This window comes from Garra rufa, chromosome 11, assembly GCF_049309525.1.
Source record: "Garra rufa chromosome 11, GarRuf1.0, whole genome shotgun sequence".
Lineage (NCBI taxonomy): Eukaryota > Metazoa > Chordata > Actinopteri > Cypriniformes > Cyprinidae > Garra > Garra rufa.
This window is the reverse complement of record NC_133371.1, coordinates 43317033-43330881: the sequence shown is the minus strand read 5'-3', so window position 1 is coordinate 43330881 and position 13849 is coordinate 43317033.

Below are 13849 nucleotides of genomic sequence, written 5' to 3'. Positions count from 1 at the left end.
ACACTGTAATAAAATAAAAATGACATAATAAAATTATTATTAAAATTAAAAAAATTGGTAAAATTAGATCTTTAAATTGTGAATAATTAAAAATAACAAAATTAAATATGGACCGTCAAGATCTTTAACATTTTTTATACATAGATTATTAAAAATAATTTTTTGTATGCATAATTTTTGTTTGCATTATTGCCATGTAAAATACATTATTTCATTAATTGTGATATTATGTTTTGTTTGCATTATAAACAAACATGTCACAAAAAAGTCACATGAAAAAAAAATGTATATATATATTACAGTTTTTTCTATTTATATTATAAAATTATTTATTTTGTATATATTATTTTCAGTAAAATTTAATATTTTTGTTTGCATTATTATCATGTAAAAATACATTATTTAAATTGTTATATACATATTTGTTTGCATTGCATTTATATATAAATAATAAATTATATATAGACTGTATAGACAAAAAAATATTTATTTTTGTTATATATTAATTTCAGTAAAATGTAATATTTTTTATAAATAATAAATTATATATGGTCTGTATAGATAAAAAATATATTTATTTTGGTTATGTATTATTTTCAGTATTTTTGTTTGCATTATTGTCATGTAAAAATACATTATTTAAATTGTGAAGTATTTTAAATAGTATTAATATAAATAATAAACTATTAATATAAATAATTATTATTTTTTACAGGTGTGTCACCGTATTCTGAATTTTCACTGCATTGTGTTTTAAGGTCAAATAACTGGATAATGTCTTAGCAGAATTTTTTTTTTTTTTTGCATCGGTAATTTTTTTTTCCAGAAACCTATTACACACTATTTGCTTCACAATTGCTTATGACAGTGATACAAAATGACACGTGTTGTATATCCACACACTTGAGAAACTTTCATAGCCTTGTGAATCACGCGGAAGCTCTTGAGAAAATGACCTTTAGTGAAGGACATTCAGTGCATTCACAGAAAAATGAAAAGTTTTGTCATTTTTTAGACCAATTCATTGAAAAGCACAATACCACGGCTATTCCCCATTCAATTCAACTTTCCTAATAAAATATAAAGGAAATAAAAAAGAAAAACAACATAAAAGAAATTCTTGAAGACGCGTACACAACTTTCCATCACCAATAATCATCACAATTTCATGAATTCTCAGTTACTTCCTGAAAATGAAAAAGTCTAAAGAGAGAGCGATTTTGTCCTCTGTGCTTTGGCTTTTGAACGACAGACTGTTTCATTTGTATGTCGGGATAAAACAGATGAATCTGTCAGAGCAGATCTAACAAGCACTCCCACTTTTTGTTTGCGTGTACAAAAATTGGCTCTTTGGAGATCTGTGGCCTTTGGCCGATCCAAATACATCTCATATTGATCAAAGCCACGGCTAATTCCATTACCCGATACTACTGAGTCATGCACGCCTCGACGGAGCAAATTATTATACTTGCCTAAACGCTCCATTAAATCTGTTGGACTAACACTTCATGCAGCATGAAGCTTCCCTTTAACAAATAAACAATCATGATGTCATCTAGTCCTTCCTCCTCCTCAAGCAGCACACAGTATGCAAACAGCATTCATGAAATACTCAGATGACCAGCTTCATTTGCCAAAGTGTGTAGTATGCAATCAGAGCACATTGCATCAGTAACCGGTTCCTACAATGCACTGTGCTCAATGTGGCCTTCCATTTACAGTGTGATGAATGAACAGGAAACAATGTCACTTGTAAGTTTGAACACATTTTCCCACTCAATGAATTAAATGTGAGGCTGCAAAAACAGACTGTTTTCTTTTAAATAAAAAAACTAAACTAAAATGCATAAATTACTACCCTGGAAATCCAGAGGTCTGACGAGAGCACAATTTGAATTGCCTCTGCAAGACACTCTGACATCGAGCAATGTTGCAAGTTACTGCATTACGTAAGCAATTCTGGGAACCAATCAAATCGGTGTATCTGATGTAGGCAGGCCAGAGGCGAGCTAAGCTGATGACAACAGCGCGAGAATGAAGATGGCTACGGTTGAACATCAGTTGCAGTTGTTTGAAACGGCTTTGGCCGCTACAATGAACGAGTTAGACTTGGCTTTTCATATAAAAGAAGAACAGAAAACCGCGCTCGAATCGTTCCTTTGCAAGATCAGTTAGCGTGTATCACCGTGTATTGCTGTGATTGGTCGTGGCGTTATCCAATTGCGTGCAGTGAGAGTTTCAAATGCATGCTTGGTGCCGCCCCTCGAGTTAGGCTCTTTTCATTGCTCGATGCCAGAGCCTTAATCTTAATTGATTAGGGTCTGGATTTTTTCCAGGCTAATAAATTACCATATCGAACTATACAACTTCCGTTGTATACTTTAAAAAAAAAAATAATAATTATATATATATATATATATATATATATATACATACATACATACATACACACACACACACACACACACACACACACACACACACACACACACACACACACATTTTTTAAATAATATGATTATTTTAATCACATTCAAGAAAAAGTTCAAACTATATAAATCTTATTTTTTTTTCTCTATAAATTCTAAAGTTTTGTTTTATTTGCATATATTAATTTAATTAAAATGTATTTTTGCATTACTGCCATGTGAAAAAAATAGATGTTAAAGTATTTTAAATATTATTTATATAAATAATAAATTATATATGGACTGTCAAAATCTGTTTTATTAAAAAAATCTATATAGATAAAAAATATTAATTTTTTGTATATATTATTTTCAGTAAAATTAAGTATTTTTGTTAGCATTATTGTCATGTACAAATACATTATTTAAATTGCAATATTTTAATATTTTGTTTGCATTACTGTCACTTAAAAAATGAGAAGAAGTAAAAAATTAGAAATGTGAAGTATTTTAAATATTAATATAAATAAATTATACATGGACTGTTAAGATGTTTTTTTTTTACTTTTTCCTATATAGATTACAAAATTATTTATTTTGTGTATATATTGTTTTTAGCAAATTTTAATATTTTTGTTTGCATTATTGTCATGTACAAGTACATTAATACATTATTTAAATTGCAATATTATATATATATTGTCTGCATTACTGTCACTTAAAAATGTGATATTTAAGTTGTGAAGTATTTTAAATATTATTAATATAAATAAATTATATATGGACTGTCATAATGTTTTTTTTACTTTTTCCTATATAGAATATAAAAATTATTTATTTTTTGTATATATTGTTTTCAGTAAAATTTCAGTATTTTTGTTAGCATTATTGTCATGTACAAATACATTATTTAAATTGTGATACTATATATATTTTGTTTGCATTACTATCACTTGAAAAATTAGATATTTAAATTGCAAAGCATTTTAAATATTATTTATATAAATCGAGATCTTTTTTATTTTTTACTTTTTTCTGTATACATTATAAAAGTATTTTTTATTTATTTATTTATTGTATTTTATTTTCAGTGAAATAAGTATTTTTTGTTTGCATTACTGTCATGTAAAAATACATTATATAAATTGTTATACTATAAATATTTTGTTTGAATTACTATTACATAAAACAGATATTTTCAAATTGTAAAGTATTTTAAATATTATTTATATTAAAATAATAAATTTTATACAGACTGTCAATATTATTTTTTATTTTATCTTTTTCCTGCATAGATTATAAAAAATATTTTGTATATATTATTTTTAGTAAAATGTAGTGTTTTTATGTGCATTATTGTCATGCAAAATACATTATATATATTGTATATATTTCATTACTGTCACATGAAAAAAAATGATATTAAATTGTAAAGTATTTTAAGTATTATTTATACAAATAACAAATGATATATAGACTGTCAGTATCTTTTTTCTGTTTAGACCATAAAATTATTTATTTTTGTATATATAATTTTCCATAAAATTAAGTTTTTTGGCATTATTGTCATGTAAAATTGTCATCTAAATTGTGAAGTATTTTAAATATTATGTATATAAATAATAAATAATATATGAAATGTCAAGATCTTTTTTTTACTTTTTTCTACATATATTAATAAAAATATGAATTTTTATATTTATTATTTTCAGTAAAATAATAAGTATTTCTGTTTGCATTATTGTCATGTAAAAATACATTATTACTGCAATGTGAAGAATTTGATATTTAAATTTAAGTTTTTTAAATATGATTAATATAAAGAATAAATTATATATATCTTGTTTTTATTTCTATATTTTTTCCACATACATCATAAATGTTTATTTATTTTTAGTAAATATTATTTACAATAAAATTAAGTATTGTTGTTTGCATTATTGTCATGTGAAAATGCATTAAAGTTTTTAAAAATGTAACTTTTTATATTATTATTTAACAACATCATTTAAGAACATGTTAAAAATCATGTTTGATTACTTCCAGTTCATCTCTCCAGAAGTCCACTGGAAATCAAAGGTCAAGCACATTGCTTTACTGGATTACAATAGCCAACATAGAAATAATGAGTAGCAGAATGTCTGATTTCCTGATCAGAGATCAGCAGTTCAAACAGGATTGTGTCTTTAATGAGGATCAGACTGAAAACTGTGAATTGTTAGTATCAATCCTCATTCTCCTCATCACTCTTGCTCTTTCCTCCACAAAAACACAGGCTATATATAAAATATGTGTAGTGTAGTGTAGTGTGATTATTTAAATAGGCGCATACGATTTCATAATGCATAAAAAATACAATCTTATCCTTTTATCTGAAGCACCAATTCCATCCTGCTATCAGAAGCACCACTATAAATTCCAATTTGACAATCAGGGAAGAAAATGTCTTCTCTGAATAAAACTATTATCTTAGCCACCTGATACATCAGGCTACGGCACACGTCTGGAATAACAACGGCTCCCAGATGCTGATGACTGGCGTGTGGCTGGACGCTCCAGAAGGCAAGGGTGATGTTTTATGAGTCGCCGTTCATTCGCAGTCTCTCCAGTTAAGGCCAAACAGCACTTAAACAAATGTAAATCAGCGTGAGTCAGTGGCAGACTGCAGGCCGTTCACCAGATCAGACCCAAATTACCTTAACCTCGCTCACCGGCCGACACGACCTCGCTTTAACCGCGCCGCCCGACCAAATACAGGTCGATAACGTCTCCCTTATATTCCGAAACAATTACACCTGAAACAAAATAAACCTGAAAGTTTACAGATCCATTAGCGAGGCCAGACCAGTCAGCCAGGGTCATTATAGTAATCCAAAAAAAAAATAAAAACATTTTTGTCAGCAAGGGTTATTATAGTTAGCTAAAAGTAAAAATGTTACTTTAAAAAATTATAAAATTAAAATAATTAAAATCTACAGGATTAGAATAATATTATTTGAAATAGCTGTATGCTAACTTTATTTAATGCACTTTAAAACCGGTGTTATTTTAGTATTATATTGTACTATAGCATGTATTAATATTTTAAATTCACTTTTATTTTTATATATTCAGTTTATTTTTTTAGTTTAAGTTTGATTATTTTTGTTATGTGCTTTTATAATTTTTATTAGTTTTTTTTATTTAATTTTATTTTATTTGAGTTTTGTTTGTAAAATCAAGTTAAGTAAGTGTGTTTTTTGTCATTTTTAAGTCATCTTTTTTAAAATATTTCTATTCAGCTTTTATTTTTTTTCTATTTAATTGTAGTATTTCAAGTTAAATTTTAAATATTTCTATTTACCTTGAATTTTTTTACTTCTATTTTAGTTTAGTAACATTATTTTTATTTCTGTTTTCACTTTAATAATTGTACTACTTCAACCTAAACTTGAAATTATTTCCATTTACCTTTCATTTATTTTTATTTCTATTTTAGTTTTAGTAATTTCAGTACTTCAACTTCAACTTTAAATATTTCTCTTTAGCTTTATTTATTTATTTTTAGTAACTGTAGTATTTCAAGTTAAAATTTAAAATAATTTCTATATAACTTTAATTTATTTTTATTTCTGTTTTCACTTTATTAATTTTACTACTTCAACCTAAACTTGAAAATATTTCTATTTGCCTTATTACTTTTTACTGTTTTTATTTCCATTTAATTTTAGTAATTTTAGTATTTCAAGTTAAATTTAAAACATTTCTATTTACCTTTAATTTATTTTACTTCTATTTTAGTATTTCAAGTTAAATTTAAAATGACTTCTATTTACCTTAAATTTATTTTTATTTTTGTTTTCACTTTAATACTTTTACTACTTCAACCTAAACTTGAAAATATTTCTATTTACCTTTCAATTTATTTTTATTTCTATTTTAGTTTTAGTAATTTCAGTACTTCAACTTAAACTTTAAATATTTCTATTTAGCTTTATTTTTATTTATTTTTCATTTTAGTAACTGTAGTATTTCAAGTTAAATTTAAAATAATTTCTAATTAACTTTATTTTTATTTCTGTATTCACTTCTTAATTTTACTACAACCTAAAGTTGAAAATATTTCTATTTACCTTTAATTTATTTTTGTTTCTATTTCATTTGAGTAATTTTAGTATTTCAAGTTATATTTAAAATATTTCAATTTACCTTTAATTTATTTTACTTCTACTTTAGTTTAGTAATTTTAGAATTTCAAGTTAAATTTAAAATAATTTCTATTTAACTTTAATTTTTTTATTTGTTTTCACTTTAACAATTTCACTACTTCAACTTGAAAATTTATTTTTATTTCTATTTTAGTTTTAGTAATTTTAGTACTTCAGTTTAAACTTAATTTTTTTATATATATATTTAGCTTTACTTTGTTTCTATTTCTATTTGAGTAATTTTAGTATTTCAAGTTAAATTTAAAAATATTTCTATTTAGCTGTTATTCATTTTATTTCACTTTTAGTTTTAGTAATTTTAGTACTTCAATCTAAACTTATTTTGTTTCAGTTAATTTAATTTCTTCTAAATTTTCGTTTGTAAAGTCAGATGCAAACCACAGAACCACACAAATCTGTCTAAAAATGATGAATCCAAACTGGCTTTTCTGGTCTAAAACTTGAAAACAGTTTAGGCCTGGATAAAGTGGAAAGTGAAATGAAGCGAAAAACGGGCAGAAAGCGTGGCTCCATAAATTGTCCAGATTTTCTGCCGAAATCTCCCAGTGAATGTCGGCCCATTAAAACATTCATATTTTATGTTTATGGACACTGCAATCTGCTGAAATGATGGTAACACTGATTGCTCACCTGTGACACACCTTGCGGCTCTGTGAGGACAGCAGATGTGTGTATTAATTAAAGCAGCGTTTAGCTCTAGCCTCGTGCGCTTCACGTCCGTCCGCAGCGCCGCCGGTTGACTTTGCACAACACTCTCTTAACTGACGCTCTGAGTGCCATTATGTCAGGTGCTGTGCTTCACTTATTAATGAAATGGGTCTCTTGGCAAACCCTGTGATTTAAACTGCCAACCGGAATCCCATTCAATCTCAGGGACTGTTGTGGAGACGAAAACAGCGGAAGCCATTTCAGACAAAACGCCATATCTCATTGGGTCGGTCATGGATGGATGCATTGGGGGAACTGTAGTCTTTCAGCAAACTTTTCACAGAAGGTGTCTGAATACATTTCATGAAATGCGTGTGCCATTTTACATATATGTGACCCTGGACCACAAAAACAGTCTTAAGTAGCAATAGCCAAAAATACACTGTATGTATTTTTCTTTTATGGCAAAAATCATTAGGGTATTAAATAAAGATCGTGTTTAATGAAGATATTTTGTAAATTTCCTACCGTAAATATATCAAAACTTAATTTTTGATTAGTCATATGCATTGCTAAGAACTTAATTTTGGACAACTTTAAAGGTGATTTTTTTCAATATTTAGATTTTTTTGCACCCTCAGATTCCAGATATATTTAAAATATTGTCCTAACCTAAAAAACAAAAATATTCAACATAAAATCATATATTATAATTCTTATAATATAATAATATATTTTTCATATATATTAACACAATAATTACAAATATTATAAATACAATACAGTGTTATATTATATTATATTATAATTATTTAATTTTAGAATTTGTTAAAATTATAATTAGATGTATTCTTTTAAAAAATACAAAATATAATAATTATCAAAAATGATGACACTAAAAATTAATAATTATAATTAACTATTATAATATGATATAATAAAACAATTACATATATTTATATATAAGTTATACAAGTGTTATATTATTAGTTATAATTTTTTTAAATATTTTTTTACAAAAAATACTAAATATGATAAATATAAAATGTATATATAAAAATGAACATTATATAACATTAAATAATTATTTTAACTATTATCATAATATAATATATTAATATAATATAATTAATATTAATAATATTTTATATAATTAGTTATAATTATATTTAGAACTTCACAAAAAAACAAAAATATGACAAATATGACAAAATAATATTAATATAATAATTATATAAAATATATAAAAAAATAAATACAACATACAACACGAAATAATAATAATAATATAATATAAAAACTGCTTACTACAAGACAGTAATGGTTTTTCAACTGTTTTCAAAGAATTGCAGTTTTTTTTTTTACTTTTTTTCTGAATAGCAATGTGGAAAGTTGTTCATATGGACACTAAAATGGTTTTTAAATTTAAAAAAACACTATTTTAAATCTATAATGTTGTAAAATATGTAGTAAGAACATATATTATATTATTATATTAATGTTGTGCTACAAAAATACTGCTCTGATTAAATTCTAATTATATCACCTGATTATTTTAGATTATAAATAGCCAGTAGTTTGTACCCAAGTTATGGTTTAAAAATAGCTGAAGAACAATTCTTGTAGTATAAACAGAGACGAACACTGTGGGCTATAAGTGAAGAAATTATAGTATAGCAGAATCAACTCTGCAAATGTGTAACATCTAGTCTGAAATGTAAAGCTTCACGCGGTGCTGTGTCTAAAAGGAAAGGTAATAACCTGACTGTGAGCGCACTTATCGGTCCACAGGAGTCGTAGAGTTCTCCAAATCAACTCTCCAGGGCAAACATGAAACTGAAAGCAGATAAAATCAGAGCAAAATGAATGCTAGGGTCAAACAGAGACACCACATCAATACAAAGTTTTATGTTTGAGACAGACACCAACAAAGAAATACTTAAACAGCCTTTACAAATATAGTGCATACTTGTTTTAAGCAGCAACAAGATCAATAATATCAATATATAATAATCAAATTAAATACAATGATAAATATTACAATTATTTGTGTTTGTCTTTCCATTTTGCAGTACTTAAAACAATTTGTACAAAATTTAAATTGGCTAATTTAAAATCCACTTCCACACCCCTGTTGAAAAAAACAGCATATGCTGGTTAGGTATGTTTTGGTGCTGGGATGCTGGTTTTAGCTGGTTTATGCTGGACCTTTGCTGGTTTATGCTGGTCCTTTGCTGATCTATGCTGGATTTTTGCTGATTTATGATGGACCTTTGCTGGTTTATGCTGGCCCTTTGCTGATCTATGCTGGATTTTTGCTAATTTATGCTGGACCTTTGCTGGTTTATGCTGGCCCTTTGCTGATATATGCTGGACTTTTGCTGGTGACCAGCAACATGACCAGCTAAGGACCAGCATAAACCAGCTAAGGACCAGCATAAACCAGCAAAGGTCCAGCATAAACCAGCAAAGGTCCAGCATTAATCAGCAAAGGTCTGGCATAAACCAGCTAAGGACCAGCATAAACCAGCAAAGGTCCAGCATAAACCAGCAAAGGTCCAGCATTAATCAGCAAAGGTCTAGCATAAACCAGCTAAGGACCAGCATAAACCAGCAAAGGTCCAGCATTAATCAGCAAAGGTCTAGCATAAACCAGCTAAGGACCAGCATAAACCAGCAAAGGTCCAGCATAAACCAGCAAAGGTCCAGCATTAATCAGCAAAGGTCTAGCATAAACCAGCAAAGGTCCAGCATAAACCAGCAAAGGACCAGCATAAACCAGCAAAGGTCCAGCATAAACCAGCAAAGGTCCAGCATTAATCAGCAAAGGTCCAGCATAAACCAGCAAAGGTCCAGCATAAACCAGCAAAGGACCAGCATAAACCAGCAAAGGTCCAGCATAAACCAGCAAAGGTCCAGCATTAATCAGCAAAGGACCAGCATAAACCAGCAAAGGTCCAGCATTAATCAGCAAAGGTCCAGCATTAATCAGCAAAGGTCCAGCATAAACCAGCTAAGGACCAGCATAAACCAGCAAAGGTCCAGCATAAACCAGCAAAGGTCCAGCATAAACCAGCAAAGGTCTAGCATTAATCAGCAAAGGTCCGGCATAAACCAGCTAAGGACCAGCATAAACCAGCATAGGTCCAGCATAAACCAGCAAAGGTCCAGCATTAATCAGCAAAGGTCTAGCATAAACCAGCAAATGTCCAGCATAAACCAGCAAAGGACCAGCATAAACCAGCAAAGGTCCAGCATTAATCAGCAAAGGTCCAGCATTAATCAGCAAAGGTCCAGCATTAATCAGCAAAGGTCCAGCATAAACCAGCTAAGGACCAGCATAAACCAGCTAAGGACCAGCATAAACCAGCAAAGGTCCAGCATTAACCAGCAAAGGTCCAGCATAAACCAGCTAAGGTCCAGCATAAACCAGCAAAGGTCCAGCATAAACCAGCTAAGGACCAGCATAAACCAGCAAAGGTCCAGCATAAACCAGCTAAGGACCAGCATAAACCAGCAAAGGTATAGCATAAACCAGCAAAGGTCCAGCATTAATCAGCAAAGGTCTAGCATAAACCAGCAAAGGTCCAGCATAAACCAGCAAAGGTCCAGCATTAATCAGCAAAGGTCTAGCATAAACCAGCAAAGGTCCAGCATAAACCAGCAAAGGACCAGCATAAACCAGCTAAGGACCAGCAAAGGACCAGCATTAACCAGCAAAGGACCAGCATAAACCAGCAAAGGACCAGCATAAACCAGCAAAGGTCCAGCATAAACCAGCAAAGGACCAGCATAAACCAGCAAAGGACCAGCATAAACCAGCTAAGGACCAGCAAAGGACCAGCATTAACCAGCAAAGGACCAGCATAAACCAGCAAAGGACCAGCATAAACCAGCTAAGGACCAGCATAAACCAGCAAAGGTCCAGCATAAACCAGCAAAGGACCAGCATAAACCAGCAAAGGTCCAGCATTAATCAGCAAAGGTCCAGCATAAACCAGCTAAGGACCAGCATAAACCAGCTAAGGACCAGCATAAACCAGCAAAGGTCCAGCATTAATCAGCAAAGGTCCAGCATTAATCAGCAAAGGTCCAGCATAAACCAGCAAAGGTCCAGCATAAACCAGCAAAGGTCCAGCATAAACCAGCAAAGGTCCAGCATAAACCAGCAAAGGACCAGCATAAACCAGCAAAGGTCCAGCATTAATCAGCAAAGGTCCAGCATAAACCAGCTAAGGACCAGCATAAACCAGCAAAGGTCCAGCATAAACCAGCAAAGGACCAGCATAAACCAGCAAAGGTCCAGCATTAATCAGCAAAGGTCCAGCATAAACCAGCTAAGGACCAGCATAAACCAGCAAAGGTCCAGCATAAACCAGCAAAGGTCCAGCATAAACCAGCAAAGGTCCAGCATAAACCAGCAAAGGACCAGCATAAACCAGCAAAGGTCCAGCATTAATCAGCAAAGGTCCAGCATAAACCAGCAAAGGTCCAGCATAAACCAGCAAAGGACCAGCATAAACCAGCAAAGGTCCAGCATTAATCAGCAAAGGTCCAGCATAAACCAGCTAAGGACCAGCATAAACCAGCAAAGGTCCAGCATTAATCAGCAAAGGTCCAGCATAAACCAGCTAAGGACCAGCATAAACCAGCTAAGGACCAGCATAAACCAGCAAAGGTCCAGCATTAACCAGCAAAGGTCCAGCATAAACCAGCAAAGGACCAGCATAAACCAGCTAAGGACCAGCAAAGGACCAGCAAAGGACCAGCATAAACCAGCTAAGGACCAGCATAAACCAGCAAAGGTCCAGCATAAACCAGCTAAGGACCAGCATAAACCAGCAAAGGACCAGCATAAACCAGCAAAGGATCAGCATAAACCAGCAAAGGTCCAGCATAAACCAGCAAAGGTCCAGCATTAATCAGCAAAGTGCCAGCATAAATCAGCAAAGGACCAGCATAAACCAGCAAAGGACCAGCATAAACCAGCAAAGGATCAGCATAAACCAGCAAAGGTCCAGCATAAACCAGCAAAGGTCCAGCATTAATCAGCAAAGGTCCAGCATTAATCAGCAAAGTGCCAGCATAAACCAGCAAAGGACCAGCATAAACCAGCAAAGGACCAGCAAAGGACCAGCATAAACCAGCTAAGGACCAGCAAAGGACCAGCAAAGGATCAGCATAAACCAGCAAAGGATCAGCATAAACCAGCAAAGGTCCAGCATAAACCAGCAAAGGTCCAGCATTAATCAGCAAAGTGCCAGCATAAACCAGCAAAGGACCAGCATAAACCAGCAAAGGACCAGCAAAGGACCAGCATAAACCAGCTAAGGACCAGCATAAACCAGCAAAGGACCAGCATAAACCAGCAAAGGACCAGCATAAACCAGCAAAGGTCCAGCATAAACCAGCAAAGGTCCAGCATTAATCAGCAAAGTGCCAGCATAAATCAGCAAAGGACCAGCATAAACCAGCAAAGGACCAGCATAAACCAGCAAAGGATCAGCATAAACCAGCAAAGGTCCAGCATAAACCAGCAAAGGTCCAGCATTAATCAGCAAAGGTCCAGCATTAATCAGCAAAGTGCCAGCATAAACCAGCAAAGGACCAGCATAAACCAGCAAATTACCAGCAAAGGACCAGCATAAACCAGCTAAGGACCAGCAAAGGACCAGCATAAACCAGCAAAGGACCAGCATAAACCAGCAAAGGTCCAGCATTAATCAGCAAAGGTCCAGCATAAACCAGCTAAGGACCAGCATAAACCAGCAAAGGTCCAGCATTAACCAGCAAAGGTCCAGCATAAACCAGCTAAGGACCAGCATAAACCAGCTAAGGACCAGCATAAACCAGCAAAGGTCCAGCATTAACCAGCAAAGGTCCAGCATAAACCAGCAAAGGACCAGCATAAACCAGCTAAGGACCAGCAAAGGACCAGCAAAGGACCAGCATAAACCAGCTAAGGACCAGCATAAACCAGCAAAGGTCCAGCATAAACCAGCTAAGGACCAGCATAAACCAGCAAAGGACCAGCATAAACCAGCAAAGGATCAGCATAAACCAGCAAAGGTCCAGCATAAACCAGCAAAGGTCCAGCATTAATCAGCAAAGTGCCAGCATAAATCAGCAAAGGACCAGCATAAACCAGCAAAGGACCAGCATAAACCAGCAAAGGATCAGCATAAACCAGCAAAGGTCCAGCATAAACCAGCAAAGGTCCAGCATTAATCAGCAAAGGTCCAGCATTAATCAGCAAAGTGCCAGCATAAACCAGCAAAGGACCAGCATAAACCAGCAAAGGACCAGCAAAGGACCAGCATAAACCAGCTAAGGACCAGCAAAGGACCAGCAAAGGATCAGCATAAACCAGCAAAGGATCAGCATAAACCAGCAAAGGTCCAGCATAAACCAGCAAAGGTCCAGCATTAATCAGCAAAGTGCCAGCATAAACCAGCAAAGGACCAGCATAAACCAGCAAAGGACCAGCAAAGGACCAGCATAAACCAGCTAAGGACCAGCATAAACCAGCAAAGGACCAGCATAAACCAGCAAAGGACCAGCATAAACCAGCAAAGGTCCAGCATA